Genomic DNA, 16,481 nt, shown 5'->3' with positions numbered 1-16,481 from the left:
GCAGAAACTCTACAAGACAGAAGGGAGTGGCATGATATATTTAAAGTGTTGGAAGGGAAGAACCTACAACCAAGATTACTCTACCCAGCAAGGATCTCATTCAGATTCAACAGAGAAATCAAAAGCTTTACACACAAGCAAAAGCTAAGAGAATTCAGTACCACCAAACCAGCTCTACAACAAACGCTAAAGGAACTTCTCTAAGTGGGAAACACAAGAGAGGAAAAAAGACCTACAAAAACAAACTCAGAACAATTAAGAAAATGGTAATAGGAACATACATATCGATACTTACCATAAATGTGAATGGATTAAATGCTCCAACCAAAAGACACAGGCTAGCTGAATGGATACAAAAACAAGACCCATATATATGCTGTCTACAAGAGACCAACTTCAGACCTAGGGACACATACAGACTGAAAGTGAGGGAATGGAATAAGGTATTCCATGCAAATGGAAATCAAAAGAAAGCTGGAGTAGCAATACTCATATCAGATAAAATAGACTTAAAATAAAGAATGTTACAAGAGACAAGGAAGGACACTACATAATGATCAAGGGATCAATCCAAAAAGAAGATATAACAATTATAAATATATATGCACCCAATATAGGAGCACCTCAATACATAAGGCAAATGCTAACAGCAATAAATGAGGAAATCGACAGTAACACAATAATAGTGAGGGACTTTAACACCTAAGTTACACCAATGGACAGATCATCCAGACAGAAAATTAATAAAGAAACACAAGCTTTAAATGACACAATAGACCAGATAGATTTAATTGATATTCATAGGACATTCCATCCAAAAACAGCAGATTACACTTTTTTCTCAAGTGTATGTGGAACATTCTCCAGGATAGATCACATTTGGGTCACAAATCAAGCCTCGGTAAATTTAAGAAAATTGAAATCATATCAAGCATCTTTTCTGACCACAACGCTGTGAGATAGAAATCAATTACAGGGAAAAAAACGTAAAAAACACAAACGCATGGAGGCTAAACAATACGTTACTAAATAACCAAGAGATCACTGAAGAAATCGAAGAGGAAATCAAAAAATACCTGGAGACAAATGACAATGAAAACAGCACGATCCCAAACCTATGGGATTCAGTAAAAGCAGTTCTAAGAGGGAAGTTTACAGCAATACAATCCTACCTCAAGAACCAAGAAAAATCTCAAATAAACAATCTAACGTTACACCTAAAGGAACTAGAGAAAGAAGAACAAACAAAACCCAAAGTTAGCAGAAAGAAGGAAATCATAAAGATCAGAGCAGAAATACATGAAATAGAAACAAAGAAAACAATAGCAAAAATCATTAAAACTAAAAGCTTGTTCTTGGAGAAGATAAACACAATTGATAAACTTTTAGCCAGAGTCATCAAGAAAAAGGAGAGGACTCAAATCAATAAAATTAGAAATGAAAAAGAAGTTACAACAGACACTGCAAAAATACAAAGCATCCTAAGAGACAAGCAACTCTATGCCAATAAAATGGACAACCTGGAGGAAATGTACAAATTCTTAGAAAGGTATAATCTTCCAAGACTGAACCAGGAAGAAATAGAAAATATGATCAGACTAGTCACAAGTAATGAAATTGAAACTGTGATTAATAAATTCGTAACAAATAAAAGTCCAGGACCAGACGGCTTCACAGGTGAATTCCATCAAACACTTAGAGAAGAGCTAACACCCATTCTTCTCAAACTCTTCCAAAAAATTGCAGAGGAAGGAACACTCCCAAACTCATTCCATGAGGCCACCATCACTCTTGATACCAAAACGAGACAGAGATACTACAATAAAAAGAACATTACAGAGCAATATCACTGATGAATATAATGCAAAAATCCTCAACAAAATACTAGCAAACAGAATCCAGCAGCACATTAAAAGGATCATACACCGTGATCAAGTGGGATTTATCCCAGGGATGCAAGGATTCTTCAATATATGCAGATCAATCAATGTGATACACCATATTAACAAACTGAAGAATAAAAACCATATGATCATCTCAATAGATGCAGAAAAAGCTTTTGACCAAATTCAACACTCATTTATGACAAAAACTCTCCAGAAAGTGGGTATAGAGGGAACCTACCTCAACATAATAAAGGCCATATATGACAAACCCACAGCAAACATCATTCTCAATGGTGAAAAACTGAAAGCATTTCCTCTAAGATCAGCAACAAGACAGGGCTGTCCACTCTCACCACTCTTATCCAACATAGTTTCGGAAGTCCTAGCCACAGCAATCAGAGATGAAAAAGAAATAAAAGGCATACAAATTGGAAAAGAAGAAGTAAAACAGTCAACATTTTCAGATGACATGATACTATACATAGATAATCCTAAAGATGCCACCAGAAAACTACTAGAGCTAATCAATGAATTGGTAAAAGTTCCAGGATACAAAATTAAGGCACAGAAATCTCTTGCATTCCTATACAGTAACAACAAAAAATCAGAAAGAGAAATTAAGGAAACAATCCCATTCACCATTGAAACAAAAAGAATAAAATACCTAGGTATAAATCTACCTAAGGAGGTAAAAGACCTGTACTCAGAAAACTATAAGACACTGATGAAAGAAATCAAAGATGACACAGACGATGGAGAGATATAACATGTTCTTGGACTGGAAGAATTAACATTGTGAAAATGACTATACTACCCAAAGCAATCTACAGATTCAATGCAATCCCTATCAAATTACCAATGGCATTTTTTACAGAAGTAGAACAGAAAATCTTAAAATTTGTATGGAGATACAAAAGACCATGAATAGACAAAGCAATCTTAAGGGAAAAAAATGGACCTGGAGGAATCAGACTCCCTGACTTCAGACTGAACTACAAAGCTGTAATCAAGACAGTGTGGTACTGACACACAAATAGAAATATAGTTCAATGGAACAGGATCAAAGACCAGAGATAAACCCACACACCTATGGTCAACTAATCTATGACAAAGGAGGCAAGGATATACAATGGAGAAAAGACAGTCTCTTCAACAAGTGGTGCTGGGAAAACTGGACAGCTACATGTAAAAGAATGAAATTAGAACACTCCCTAACACCATACACAAAAATAAACTCAAAGTGGATTAAAGACCTAGATGTGAGGCCAGACACTATAAAACTCTTCGAGGAAAACATAGGAAGAACACTCTTTGACATAAAATACAGCAAGATCTTTTTTGACCCACCTCCTAGAGTAATGGAAATAAAAACAAAAATAAACAAATAGGACCTAATGAAACTTAAAAGCTTTTGCACAACAAAGGAAACTCTAAACAAGACAAAAAGACAGCCCTCAGATTTGGAGAAAATATTTTCAAATGAATCAACAGAGAAAGGATTAATCTCGAAAATATATAAACAGCTCATGCATCTCAATATTAAAAAAACAAACAACCCAATCAAAAAATGAGAAGAAGACCTAAATAGACATTTCTCTAAAGAAGACATACAGATGGCCAAGAGGCACATGAAAAGCTGCTCAACATCATTAATGATTAGAACAATGCAAATCAAAACTACAAAGAGGTATCTCGTCACACTGGTTAGAATGGGCATGGTCAGAAAATCTACAAACAACAAATGCTACAGAGGGTGTGGAGAAAAGGGAACCCTCTTGCACTGTTGGTGGGAATGTAAATTGATACAGCCACTATGGAGAACAGTATGGAGTTTCCTTAAAAAAACTAAAAATCGAATTACCATATGACCCAGCAATTCCACTACTGGGCATGTACCCAGAGAAAACCATAATTCAAAAAGACACATGCACCCCAGTGTTCCTTGTAACACTATTTACAGTAGCCAGGTCATGGAAGCCATCTAAATGCCTATCGACAGACAAATGGATAAAGAAGATGTAGTACATATATACAATGGAATATTAGTCAACCATAAAATGGAACAAAATTGGGTCATTTGTAGAGATGTGGATGGACCTAGAGACTGTCGCACAGAGTGAAGTAAGTCAGAAAGAGAAAAACAAATATATATTAGTGCATATATGTGGAATCTAGAAAAATGGTACAGATGAACTGGTTTGCAAGGCAGAAAGAGAGACACAGATGTAGAGAACAAACGTATGGACCAAGGGGGGAAAGCAGGGCGTGGGTGGTGGGTGGGACGAATTGGGAGATTGGGCTTGACATATATACATTAACATGTATAAAATAGATAACTAATAAGAGCCTGCTGTATAAAAAAATAAGATTCAAAAAAAAAGAATCTATAAAGTTATATATATTTTTGTCATGTACTGATTATAGTCTAAAAAGAAAATAGGAAAGGGGGGGGGAATATAAAAATTCAGTTTTGTTATTATTTCTCCCATCATTTCAATTCCTGAGTTCAATTACCAAAAGAAATGAATCCATTTAAGTTTGTAAAATAATGAAACATGGCTTTCTATCAATTGACACAATTGACTGTTAGAAAACTATTAAAATGCAGGAATATATAGATAACCCTATATGTGCTTGCTACTAGTTGTTTTATAAGTATGTACTGGACACCCTTCTAAATTAAGACTTGAAAAATTTACCCATTGTTAAACATTAGTATTTCCTTTAAACACATGGGCGTATCTATGTTCATATTCCACATCGCTTTGATACTCAATTTTTCTTCTTTCTACATTCCCAGAGAACACATATGCTATTCTGTCTCATTCTTTTTTGTTGGAGCTTTTAGCACAAGAGCAAACTTGCCACAGAGACAAGGCAAGAGGGGGTGAATGATTCTAACATTTCATCAAGTTCTCAGTGTGGATCCATGTACCAAAATCTTTACTGTTATAGGCATGCTAGCATCTTTTTCTTTTCATTTAATATATATTTTTAGCATCTTTATTGGAGTGTAATTGCTTTATAATGGTGTATTAGTTTCTGCTTTATAACAAGTGAATCAGCTATACATATACATATATCCCCATATGTCCTTTTATTTCATATATCTATTTAAAATAAATTCAATATATTTTAGAAAATATATATATCTGAGAAAATTGGAGTATTTCTTTTTTTTAAATACTTTTACCAGCATTTTTAAAAAAAATTTATTTAATTTATTTATTTGTGGCTGTGTTGGGTCTTCGTTTCTATGCGAGGGCTTTCTCTAGTTGTAGCAAGCGGGGGCCACTCTTCATCGCGGCGCGTGGGCCCCTCACTATCGCGGCCTCTCTTGTTGCGGAGCACAGGCTCCAGATGTGCAGGCTCAGCAACCGTGGCTCACGGGCCCAGCTGCTCTGTGGCATGTGGGATCCTCCCAGACCAGGGTTCGAACCCGTGTCCCCTGCACTGGCAGGCAGACTCTCAACCACTGCGCCACCAGGGAAGCCCTGGAGTATTTTTTTAAATGACTGAATATGCAGTTTCTAATAAGTAATAGCAACTGCACAGTACACCTGTTCAAAGAATAACTGAAGGAATAAATGAATGCTTGAAAGAAATATCACCATGTGTTTCTTATTGCTGTTGTAACAAATTGCCACGAACTGAATGGCTTAAAATGATACAAATTTATTATCTTGCATTTATGAAGATCAGAATTCCTAAATGAGTCACATTGAGTTAAAATCAAGATATTGACACATCTGCACTCTTCCTAGAATTTCTATGGGAGAGTTTGTTTCCTTGTGTTTTCCAACATCTAGAGGCTGCCTGTAGTCCTTGATGCATTGTTCAATTCCCTTATCTTCAATGCTACCAATGTCAGTATTTCTCACACTGACATTTCTCTGGTTCTCTTTTCTCTTTTAATGTAATCACCCTTGTGATCACATTTGCCCCACTGGGATAATATAGGATAATGTATTTATTTTAAAGGCAGTTGATTAGCAACCTTAATTCCAACTGCAGCTTTAATTTCCTCCTTTGCCATGTAACCTAACATATTCACAAGTTCCAGGAATTAGGACATGGAAATCTTTGGGAGGGTCATTATTTTGCCTACCATACTATGATACTATGTAATTAACTTAAAAGAGAGACAGACCTGGTAAGGAAGAGTTTTGGAGATTATGATAAGAATTTTAGACTGTATTTTAAATGGAAACAAATTAAAGAATTTAAGCAAGAGAAACATCAGCAATTCAATTTGTCCTTTTAAAAGATTGCTTGTATGCAGTGTACACAGTTAATAGAAGGAGTTAAGAGTGGATTTTCTAATGAATTTCATGAAAAATGTGAGAAAAAGAAAAATTAACAGAGCACAGATCCTAAGGTATTTAAATCAAATTTTGGACTCCCACTTAACTAGCTGAGTAGCTTTGGAAAATTCTGTCTCAGTTCCCTTATATGTAAATTGAGGATGACAGTGGTACCAAACTCTTAGTTTTTGTTTTGTTTTCTAATAAAACTAAGGTAATGTATGCAAAGAGCCTAAAGTGTTAGTACATGAATTCCTTAATAAATGTTAGTTTTACTAATAATTGTTTAGGAGGTAAAACTTACCAAATGACTGAATGTGGATTTAAGACAAATATTGATAATCACTCCCAAATTTCTGAAAAATCAAGGCTTCTTTTTAATGGTAAAAACTAGAGTTGGAGCATAAGTGATTAATGTACTCCACGGATTTCCTTTTTTATTTGATGAACACAAGATGCTTTAGAGAACTCCATCCACAAATGTTGAGGAAAAGTTGCATGTAACTATTGCTCAGATACAGGTTTGGAATTGAGAGGAGAATCAATATATGTTTGCTTATGCAAATTCTGTCTTTCTTCATACAGAAGATGCTATATTTGTAATATGCACCATTATTTTTGTACCACACAGAAAGAAACAATAAAAAAAATTGCCAGTAGAAATATGACATGCAGTTAATCTAAAAGTGAATTACCTTTTTGATGTTAAATATGAAAGAAATTTACAGCTCAGAGTCAATATAATAGAGTTGACTATTTTTGACAACTTGTGGGGAGATTAAATCATCTAAGTGAGCAGTCAGAGTGAAAAATAAAAATGAAGGTCTTGGGGAAATATGACATGTAAGAGCAGAGGTAGAGGCATGAGAGATGGAGAAATAGAAATTATGGGTATGGTCAGTTTCTCTTTGAACTCAGCTGTCAGTGAAAGGGAGCTGGAAGAGAACATGGTGTCTGATGAATCTTCTTTTCCTTTCTTTTTTTAAATTTGGGAGCAATCAGCCCATGTTTGAATATTGAATATTGATTAAAAGGAATAGGAGGGCTTTTTCACAATGGGTTTGCCACCAGAACACAGGTGTCATGAAACCCACTGCTAAATCTAAGGCAAAATGGGAAAGGAAATAACTCATTTTAACATCATCATCATTGGACATGTAGACTCAGGCAAGTCTACCACTACTGGCCATCTGATCTACAAATGTGGTGGGATCAGCAAAAGAACCATCAAAAAATTTGAGAAGGAGCCTGCTGATATGGGAAAGAGCTCCTTCAAGTATGCCTGGGTCTTGGATAAACTGAAAGCTGAAACTGAGCTTGGTATCACTATTGATAGATATCTCCCTGTGGAAATTCAAGACCAACAAGTATTGTGTGACCATCATTGATGCCCCAGGACACAGAGACTTTATCAAAAACATGATTACAGGTACATCTCAGGCTGATGTGCGGTGTCCTGATTGTTGCTGATGGTGATGGTGAATTTGAAGCAGGTATCTCTAAGAATGGGCAGATCTGTGAGCATGCCCCTCTGGCTTACACACTGGGTGTGAAACAACTAATTGTTGGTGTTAACAAGATGGAGCCACTGAGCCACCCTACAGCCAGAAGATACAAGGAAAGATACAAGGAAATCTTTAAGAGGTCAACACTTACCTTAAGAAAATTGGCTACAACCCCAACAGAGCAGTATTTGTGCCAATTTCTAGTTGAAATGGTGACAACAAGCTGGAACCAAGTGCTAACATGCCTTGGTTCAAGGGATTAAAAAGCTACCCATTAAGGTGGCAATGCCTGTGGAACCATGCTACTTGAAGCTCTGGATTGCATCCTGCCACCAACTCATCCAATTGACAAGCCCTTGTGTCTGCCCTTCTAGGACATCGATAAAATTGTTGGTATAGGTACTATCCATGTGGGCTGAGTGGAGACTGGTGTTCTCAAATCCAGCATGGTGGTCACCTTTGCTCCAGTCAGTGTTACAACTGAAGTAAACTCTATTGAAATGCACCATGAACCTTTGAGTGAAACTCTTCCTGGGGACAACATGGCCTTCAATATCGAGAACATGTTTGTCAAAGATGTCCATTGTGGCAGTGTGCCTTGTGACACCAAAAATGGCCCACCAATGAAAGCAGCTGGCTTCACTGCTCAGGTGATTATATTGAACAATTCCAGCCAGACCAGTGCTGAATATGCACCTGTGCTGTATTGTCACACAGCTTAAATTGCTTGCAAGTTTGCTGAGCTGAATGAGAAGGTTGATTGTTGTTCTGGGAAAAAGCTGGAAGATGCTTCCATATTCTTGAAATGTGGTGATTCCACCACCATTGATATGGTTCTTGGCAAGCCCATGTGTGTTGAGAGCTTCTGTGACAATCCTCGTCAGGGGCACTTTCGTGTTGGTGACATGAGACATGGTTGCTGTGGGTGTCATCAAAACAGTGGACAAGAAGACAGCTAGAGCTGGTAAGGTCACCAAGTCTGCCCAAAAAGCTCAGAAGGTTAAATGAATATTATCCCCAATCCCTGCCACCCATGTCTTAATCAGTGGTAGAAGAACAGTCTCAGAACTGTTTGTCTCAGTTGGCCATTTAAGTTTAATAGTAAAAGACTGGTTAATGATAAAACACATCGTGAAACCTTCAGAAGGAAAAGAGAATGTCTTGTGGGCCATTTACATGCGTGCGCGTGTGTGTGACTATTTTAAGTTATTAGTTTTTAAAATCGGTACTTTCTAATGGAAACAACTTGACCAAAAATCTGTCACAGAACTTTGAGACCCAGTAAAACAAATTTTAATGAAGAACCTGTGTCTTCTTTTGGTCACCACTGTAACTTCCTATAGTCCTACTTAGGTAAAAGACTTTAATAGGAGTTTCCCAAAACTTATTTATGGTGTACCATCAGCTGTAACTTCAGAATTTGGTAATTCTGAGCTAACATTTTTTTCTGCGTAGGGATTTCGATTTTTTTCACCTTGCCAAAGTGGGAGGCATCACCTGTTTAAGTACATAGTGAAGAACTATGGGAAGAGTCTGTTGGTGCAACGTTTCATAGGTTAGGACAGCTAAGCAAAGAGTAACTTTGTTTATATGTAAGATGACTTATAAGAAGGCCAAATTCTGTAATATTAAAGTTTGAGTGATATATTTAAGCCTCTGTATAATTACATCAATATTGAATAAACTTGTTGGTATAATGTCAAATTTTAGTTTGCAGTTCCTGGAATGTGCATTCTCGCATTTACAAATATTAAAGTAGTAGAACCTAAAGCGTGAGGCTTCAATAGTATTGAGCACTGCCCTGCTAGAGTTAATTGTATCCAGCTTCTAGGAAAAAGAAAAGATACTGGAAGTTGAAAAAAAAAAAAAAGGACTAGGAGACAGGAAAAAGTGAATTGTATAAAAGAATGGGGAAGAATAATCGATATTCTGTAGAAGGCAAGTTACATGGAGAGAAGAGGATAGGCTTCAGGACACATGCAGAGTAGTTTTCCCCTGATTGGTAGAGGCAATTCTGCCACTATAATGGGAGGGAAGGATAGAGTACCTGCAGAGATGCTGGAGAGAGATGTGGTAGGAGGGTAGAGATGTTCCATTGGGTGGCTTGAAATCAGTCAGTGAAAGATGAGGAAAGGTCATCCACTGAGAGTAGTGGGGCAGAGATAAGGTTGAGGGATCCCATGAGAGAAAGTGTGTGAAAATCATTGTAGCAAAGAGTGAATGAATGAATTCAATAAGAGAAATGTACTAAAATGGACAAGTGAAACTGGAAATTTTGTTGAATGTAGTGATAAAAGACATTTACCTCATAGGGTTATTGTGAAGACTAACTGGCCTGGCATATAGTAAATGCAGCTATTATTAATATTATCATGTAATAAATTCCAGATTATAAAATATTCTTGAGTGGAATTAAACGACTTTAATGCAAAAGAATGGCTGAATTGATTTTGGAAAAAATAGCAATGATTTTAGGGAATTTGCCTAAGAAGGAAGATGATTCTGGATAATAGAATTCAAGCAAGGCAAAGAGAAAAGCAAAGGCAAGAGTATATGTCTCACTCTGTCCATGATGATGGACATGCAAATACCTAGGCTAGCAACAGGCATCTGGTTGAAAAGGTAAATGGTAAACCATGTGCTAAAACCATAATAAACCATGGACTCTCCACAGGAGACCAGTAGGTGGCAATGCTGAAGTTGCACGTACAATTTAATTACAGGAGCTTCAAAGGAGTAGAGTTTATTAAGTTGGAGTAATAGTAGCTATTAGGTAGAAGCATGGGTACTGTGACAGTTTAGCAATGCCCATTTGGATTGCAGTACCCATGAGAAAGAGGGAAAGGGGTTAAATGGAACACTTCATGTCTAACCGTGGATAGCTCCACATCATGTTTATTCCTTTCGGCAACAAACACGTTTAAGCAATATGCTGATCAATGAAGTAGTCCTAGGAATAATGTGAAGGACAGAAATGGCAAGTCTCTATCCTCAGTCATTTGCCATGGTAGTGAGAAAAAGAAGCTGGAAAAAATGGCCACATCAGCCACGAAGGGGACACGCTGTATTTTTTGAGGCCACATAAAGGAAGATCCTGAGACTCTTTGAGACTTAATAGCACAGTAGATGTCAGCCAAGCATAGACCTCAGGAATAATGTCTTGGGAAAAGGAACCCATATGCAATGGTCATGAACAGAGCAGAATGCAGCACGCTTATAAAATTAAAAGACATTTTGGCCAGAGTGTTGAGAGGGAGAGGAATGAGTGTTGAAAGATGAGACTGGTGATTTAGGCAGGGGTGAAAAGACAAAGTATTGCAGGTTTAGTTAAGAACTTTGACTTTTAAACTAAAACCAATGAGAAGTGTATTGTATTACACATGGAAGATATATGATGATATTTCCAGTAAAAAATGTGTATCACACTTGCTGCATTGTGGAGAGTACCCTGGGTGCAGGTGACACAAATACACTATGGAAGTATATAGTCAGAGAAGTGGTGGAGAGCAAGAGAGGAGGATGAAGTGTGTGTGTGTCTGTGTGAATATACATGTGAGTTTACACATGGGAAATATCTCTCTCTGTCTTTCTGTCTCTGTCTCTCCTTCTGTTCTTCTCTCTCACACATACAATATAAGCAACAAGATGGTGATGAATTGGAAGTGGGAGAATAGGCTAAAATTGAAACAAATTAGATATTGCAGACATTACCATAACTGGAAGTGCAAAAATATTTATATTTATCCGTATGAAGAATAAAATTGAAATCAAGAATCAATGTGTAACTATTTTTGAAAATATAAAGGGCAGCTCTACACAGTTTGATATTAAAATCTAAGGAAAATTCCACCACAAGTATGTGAAAAATTTGGCAGTTCATATGAAAGAGCTAAAAATTAAGAAGCTGTAAGGTATATTTTATAGAGACACTCTTCAGTCTCCACTGAAAAAGCAAACAACATAACAATCAAATGTGGCCTTTAGAGAACAGGGCTTTGTTAAAACACAGTTGCTCTTCTGCATCTCTCTTTACTGGAAGGTTTTAATACATTTCTCTAATACCTTCTAGTTTACTGAAATATATATTGACTAAAATGCCCGTAGAGATAACTTTCTTCTTCTCACTTCAGTCCAGCCTCCATCATGAGGTACTTCACTTCCAAAATGCATTATGACACTTGTGTCATATCCCCTCAGCCACATTTCTCATGCTTGACAGAGTCTGTTCTCCAAGATTATTGTGACCACAGCTCTAAATTTCATCAGGTGTAATTTTTAAACAATTTTTGTTTTCAGTTTGATCTCACTCTGCACAACAAATTTTATTCTAAACCTTTCATCCAAATATGTAAAACTGGTTTTCACTAGATTGGTGGACAAATATGATTTAAATTCTTTTTAACAAGAGTTCCCAAACCATATCTTTCATTATTTATGTGTTCCATTCAGATTATAAACTGATACAGAGAATCAAGGATTTAGTTGATAACAAACATTTTCATAAAATGTCAGCAATATAAAATTCCTGTCCTCACCTACTTCAGTGTTTTTCTATAAATTGGTCAGTCAGAATTCAAGTAACAGTAATTTATTTTCAAAGTTTGAGATTGTATTAATCATACTTTATCTTTTTTGTCACATTTCTTGCCAACATTCCCAAATATTTCAGGCAGTGAGAAAGTATTTTTATTAACTGAGTATAAGAATCAATAGGCCCCATCTTTTAAAGTACACCACTTTTATGACTACTGACAGTCAGAAGGGAAAAGAGTGGTAGATTACACTGCTATCAATAACGCCAGTTTAGAACTTTGTAAAAGCAAAAAATAAATAAAATAGTCGATGAAAAATTTGTGCTCCCAAGAGGGAGTTTTAAAAGTTTAGAAATGATCTTTGTGATGCCCGTTGATGAGTTTGATCTTTCTGACATTACAGTAGAGGCTCTTGAAAATAAATGTACAAGATAGATCTATGTACAAAAGACCTAATCCATTTATAGACTGGAATAGTCCATTAACATTTTGTTTAAAAGGTATGAAGGGGCAATTGAAACAAGTTACAATTGACAAGAGAATGGATTTATGTAGTAGTTCAGATAGCTGTAGGAACAGGTTTTTATCGTGGTTGACCGAGTGTGAACCACTACTTTCTTTTTACAAGTACTCTGATTTGAATTCTCATTAAGCTGTGTAAAACATCAGACTTTCAACATAGTATGTATTCTAGAAATAAAGGCTATTAAGTTTTCAGCAGCCATGGAAAGCCTATAATTTATATCTTAGATGATGAGTCTTCAGATGGCTTTAAAACTAATTACATTTACATTTTTTGATTTAATCATTTCTGTTAGCATTACAAAATGATAGCACATGGTTATACAAAGGAAAGCTAATCTTTCTGACTTATGGAAAATAAAAATACTACTAGAAAGTTTCTCTGGTTTATGCTCCGTTCTCTGTTTCTGCAAATACCTGATAGTTTATCCTATTTATTTTGAAACTAGCATAATGTTTTTACTCTTTAATTCAGTGCAATGACCATGAGCTTGAGTTCAGCCCTACTCTCATTATAAAATGCTACTTTGATCTAGTATTCAAAACTAGATGGAACTGAAGGCTGTGAGAGTAATTTATCATTTTGTGAGTATGGTAACAAACTAATGGGCTCTGATTATGAAATGCTGATTGTGTAGCACCAAAATAACATAAATATATACTAAAGTCTTACTAAAAGAATAGCTGGTATATATATTTTGTGTATTTTCTAGAAAAGAAAATTCTACATATAAACTTTTCATTGCCTTTTTTTGCTTGAGATGAGGGCATAGTATGATGATTTTCAAACTGAGATTGCATAGCCAAGACATTGTAAACAAGACCTATTGTGATTTTAAAATATGTTCATAGTAGTGGTAAATATCTGTCATCCTCAGAAAATTGGCATAATTATGTTAATAAAATACTGTGGGTGAGTCAACATGGTATTCAGAGTTTTCACTCAACTGATGACTATTTTAATATTAAAAAATATTTGATCCATCCTCACTCTATTTTGAGGTGAAATGAAATGCAATCTTCTTTTTATGTGTTATCACCAACATACTTGATCATTGTTCTCCTAGGGTCATTTCATTATGTTGGCCCCTCTGTGGCCAACGCGTCAGAGGTGAAAGGGTTCAAATTTCATGTGAACTAGGTTAATAATTTTTGCTTAAAATGCTCCTAAGACTTCCTATTATAATTTGAAAAAAAATTGTATTTTTAATATTTTTTGACCATCTGCTTTAAGGCATATGAGCTGCCCCCAAGCAGAAAATGTAAGTTGCTTATAACCACACAGCTAATAAATGGCATACTTGGTTTCTACATTTTATTAGCTAAATCTACCACATTTCACGTACATAACTCTGCCTCTCCGGGTCATTTGGAGATTAAAATTTACCAAAGTGCGGGCCTATATAATCTTTTATAATGAATTATAGATTAACCTATCACTAAGTACAAATTTATCCATTTCAAACTGAATGTACTCAGTTGAGGAGGTAGGGAGTAGGTGGGAGATCAGAGTTAGTGCCTCTGTTTCTCTTCCTTTAAGAACACATTTGGACTGGGAGTAAGATGCCCCCCAAATCAAATGAACTGTGTCATGGATTTCACCTGGACAATTTTTTATAAACATAATATTTCATGTTTATAAACATTTTAAAACTTATTTATAAACCAAAACAGCTCAAGGAAAATGTTAGTCTCAGCAGAATCAATTTTTTTTTAAAGTAACCTGAATTTTTTGTGGTTGTTATCCTCATCTTGCTAATTTGTAAGCATAATAGAAGTAGTAACCTCATTTTGTAAAAAAAAAAAAATATGCAATAACTATAATTTTATACTCTCTGCTAAGCGTAAATATAGTAAAACAAGTACCATATGGCTCATCATTATCAAAGTTAGTATTTCCACTTGCTTTGTAAATCTCTTCAATTTTATGGAGCATAGAAAGAAAACTAATTGCTAAGTGAGGTCATAGCATTCTCTTTCTGAAGCACTAAACATTCATAAGCTCAGTATAAATTTTTTTAGGAGAAAACTAAGCTATATTTGTAAATGAAGACTATTATGATGTAATTATTATTTATTTCTCCAGCTTTTTATGAAATGTATGTTTACTGGGCAACTATCAAACAAATTTCATTACAGTCCTTTTTAGCCAAATAAGATGAATTTATTAAGAATACAATAATGAGCCTTTTTAATAATCCAATGTAAATTAGTTTTCACATGAATGAAGACTTTCACATGGCCAGAATTAAAGTCTTTATAAAACTGACATAAAATTATTTAGTTATGCAAGCATTATATTTTGTCTTAACTTTTTGTTAAATCAGCAATTAGTTTGAATCTTACAAATTTTATTTCTTTTGTAAGATTATTCTTTATTTGCTAATTTCATCAGTATGACAGATGTGCTGTATAAAGAAGGAAATAACATCATAGACAGTTTTGGACTGAAGGCAGTAGAAACTGTTTCCATTGCTTACAAACTATTATTAATGTGATTCTGGCTCTAGGTGTGGTCATAATAAACATAAATCAAAATATTTTAGGCAAGTTGCAATATAACTTTTAAATATTTGGCAAATAGACTATTGTTAACTTCAGGCTTTGGTGGTGGTGGTTGTATGTGTGTGTGTATGTGTATTGAACAAAATTGGCAATATACTTTTTCTTTATAATTTAATGAGTGACTGTGTTAAAAGAATTTGAAATTATTGATTGTGTGTTTTTAGAAAATGTGACATGTGTCACTTATCATGTAGAATAGAAAAAATATAGTCATTGACCTTTCATCATTTTATTTTTTATTTTGTATGTTTCAAAAGGCTTTCATGGTCTTTGTATTATTTTTGAAGATAAATATGTACATCGTTATTAAATCAGTAACATACATCATCAACATGAAAGAAAGTAAAAACCACATACACAGTAATATTAGGTTAACACTAGATTTTAGATTAACTAGTAGCATACAACGAAAATCAAATTTTTCTGTGTACTTTGTAAAAAAATGACACTTAGATATAATAATAATTCTCTTTTTGTTTTTCAGTCCATGTAATTGATAAAAATGTCATATAGGAAAGATAAACAGCACTAAGAGAAGCTAATAGGAAAATTTGTGATTGGAACACTCCATATGATCTTAATAAGCCTGATTCAGACTTTCAACATTATGTCTTCTCACTATTTTGAATAGTCAGTGCCGTGTTGCTTGCCTTCATGATCTCAGCAGGAACTGATTTTCTAATCTGACACACTAATTGGATTAAAGTGACAAAGTATTTATATATGCATTGTCTCAAAAGTATCTCTACAGTAGTAAGAATTTCTACATCATCACTGCAGAGCAACTAGAAAAATGTATGGGTAGAAGGACTATACATTTATGCCACTTATAATCACTCAAATTATGTCCATTTAGATTCATACTTTGAACTCCAGGAGGCACCAAAAATTGTTTTTTTGTCACTAAAATTATATTTCAATGCAGTTTATAAACCTACTGTATATTAATTAGAATAGTGCTTAGTGAGACAGAAATAATAAATTGTTTATATTCCAGACTTATACCTCATAGAACCATGAAACCACCCTTAGGTAATTCATAGGATCCTGAAAAATGCCCTTCCGCCAAATATGACAGATTTAAAGTAGTTCATCACTTTTTCTTACACTACATGTTTGAGTACTTCTCTCTATACAGTTATCAGTTGATCAGAAAAATTTTTAAAT

The 16,481-nt window shown here is 35.0% G+C and overlaps 1 pseudogene; it reads left to right on the top strand.

Moving 5' to 3' along the window:
- Window positions 1-7,302: 7,302 nt before the first annotated feature.
- LOC137763793 (elongation factor 1-alpha 1 pseudogene) lies at window positions 7,303-8,703 on the top strand (annotated as a pseudogene).
- Window positions 8,704-16,481: the final 7,778 nt, after the last annotated feature.

The sequence above is a fragment of the Eschrichtius robustus genome, chromosome 4 (genome assembly GCF_028021215.1).
Source record: "Eschrichtius robustus isolate mEscRob2 chromosome 4, mEscRob2.pri, whole genome shotgun sequence".
NCBI lineage: Eukaryota > Metazoa > Chordata > Mammalia > Artiodactyla > Eschrichtiidae > Eschrichtius > Eschrichtius robustus.
This window is presented reverse-complemented; position numbering and strand designations above follow the sequence as displayed.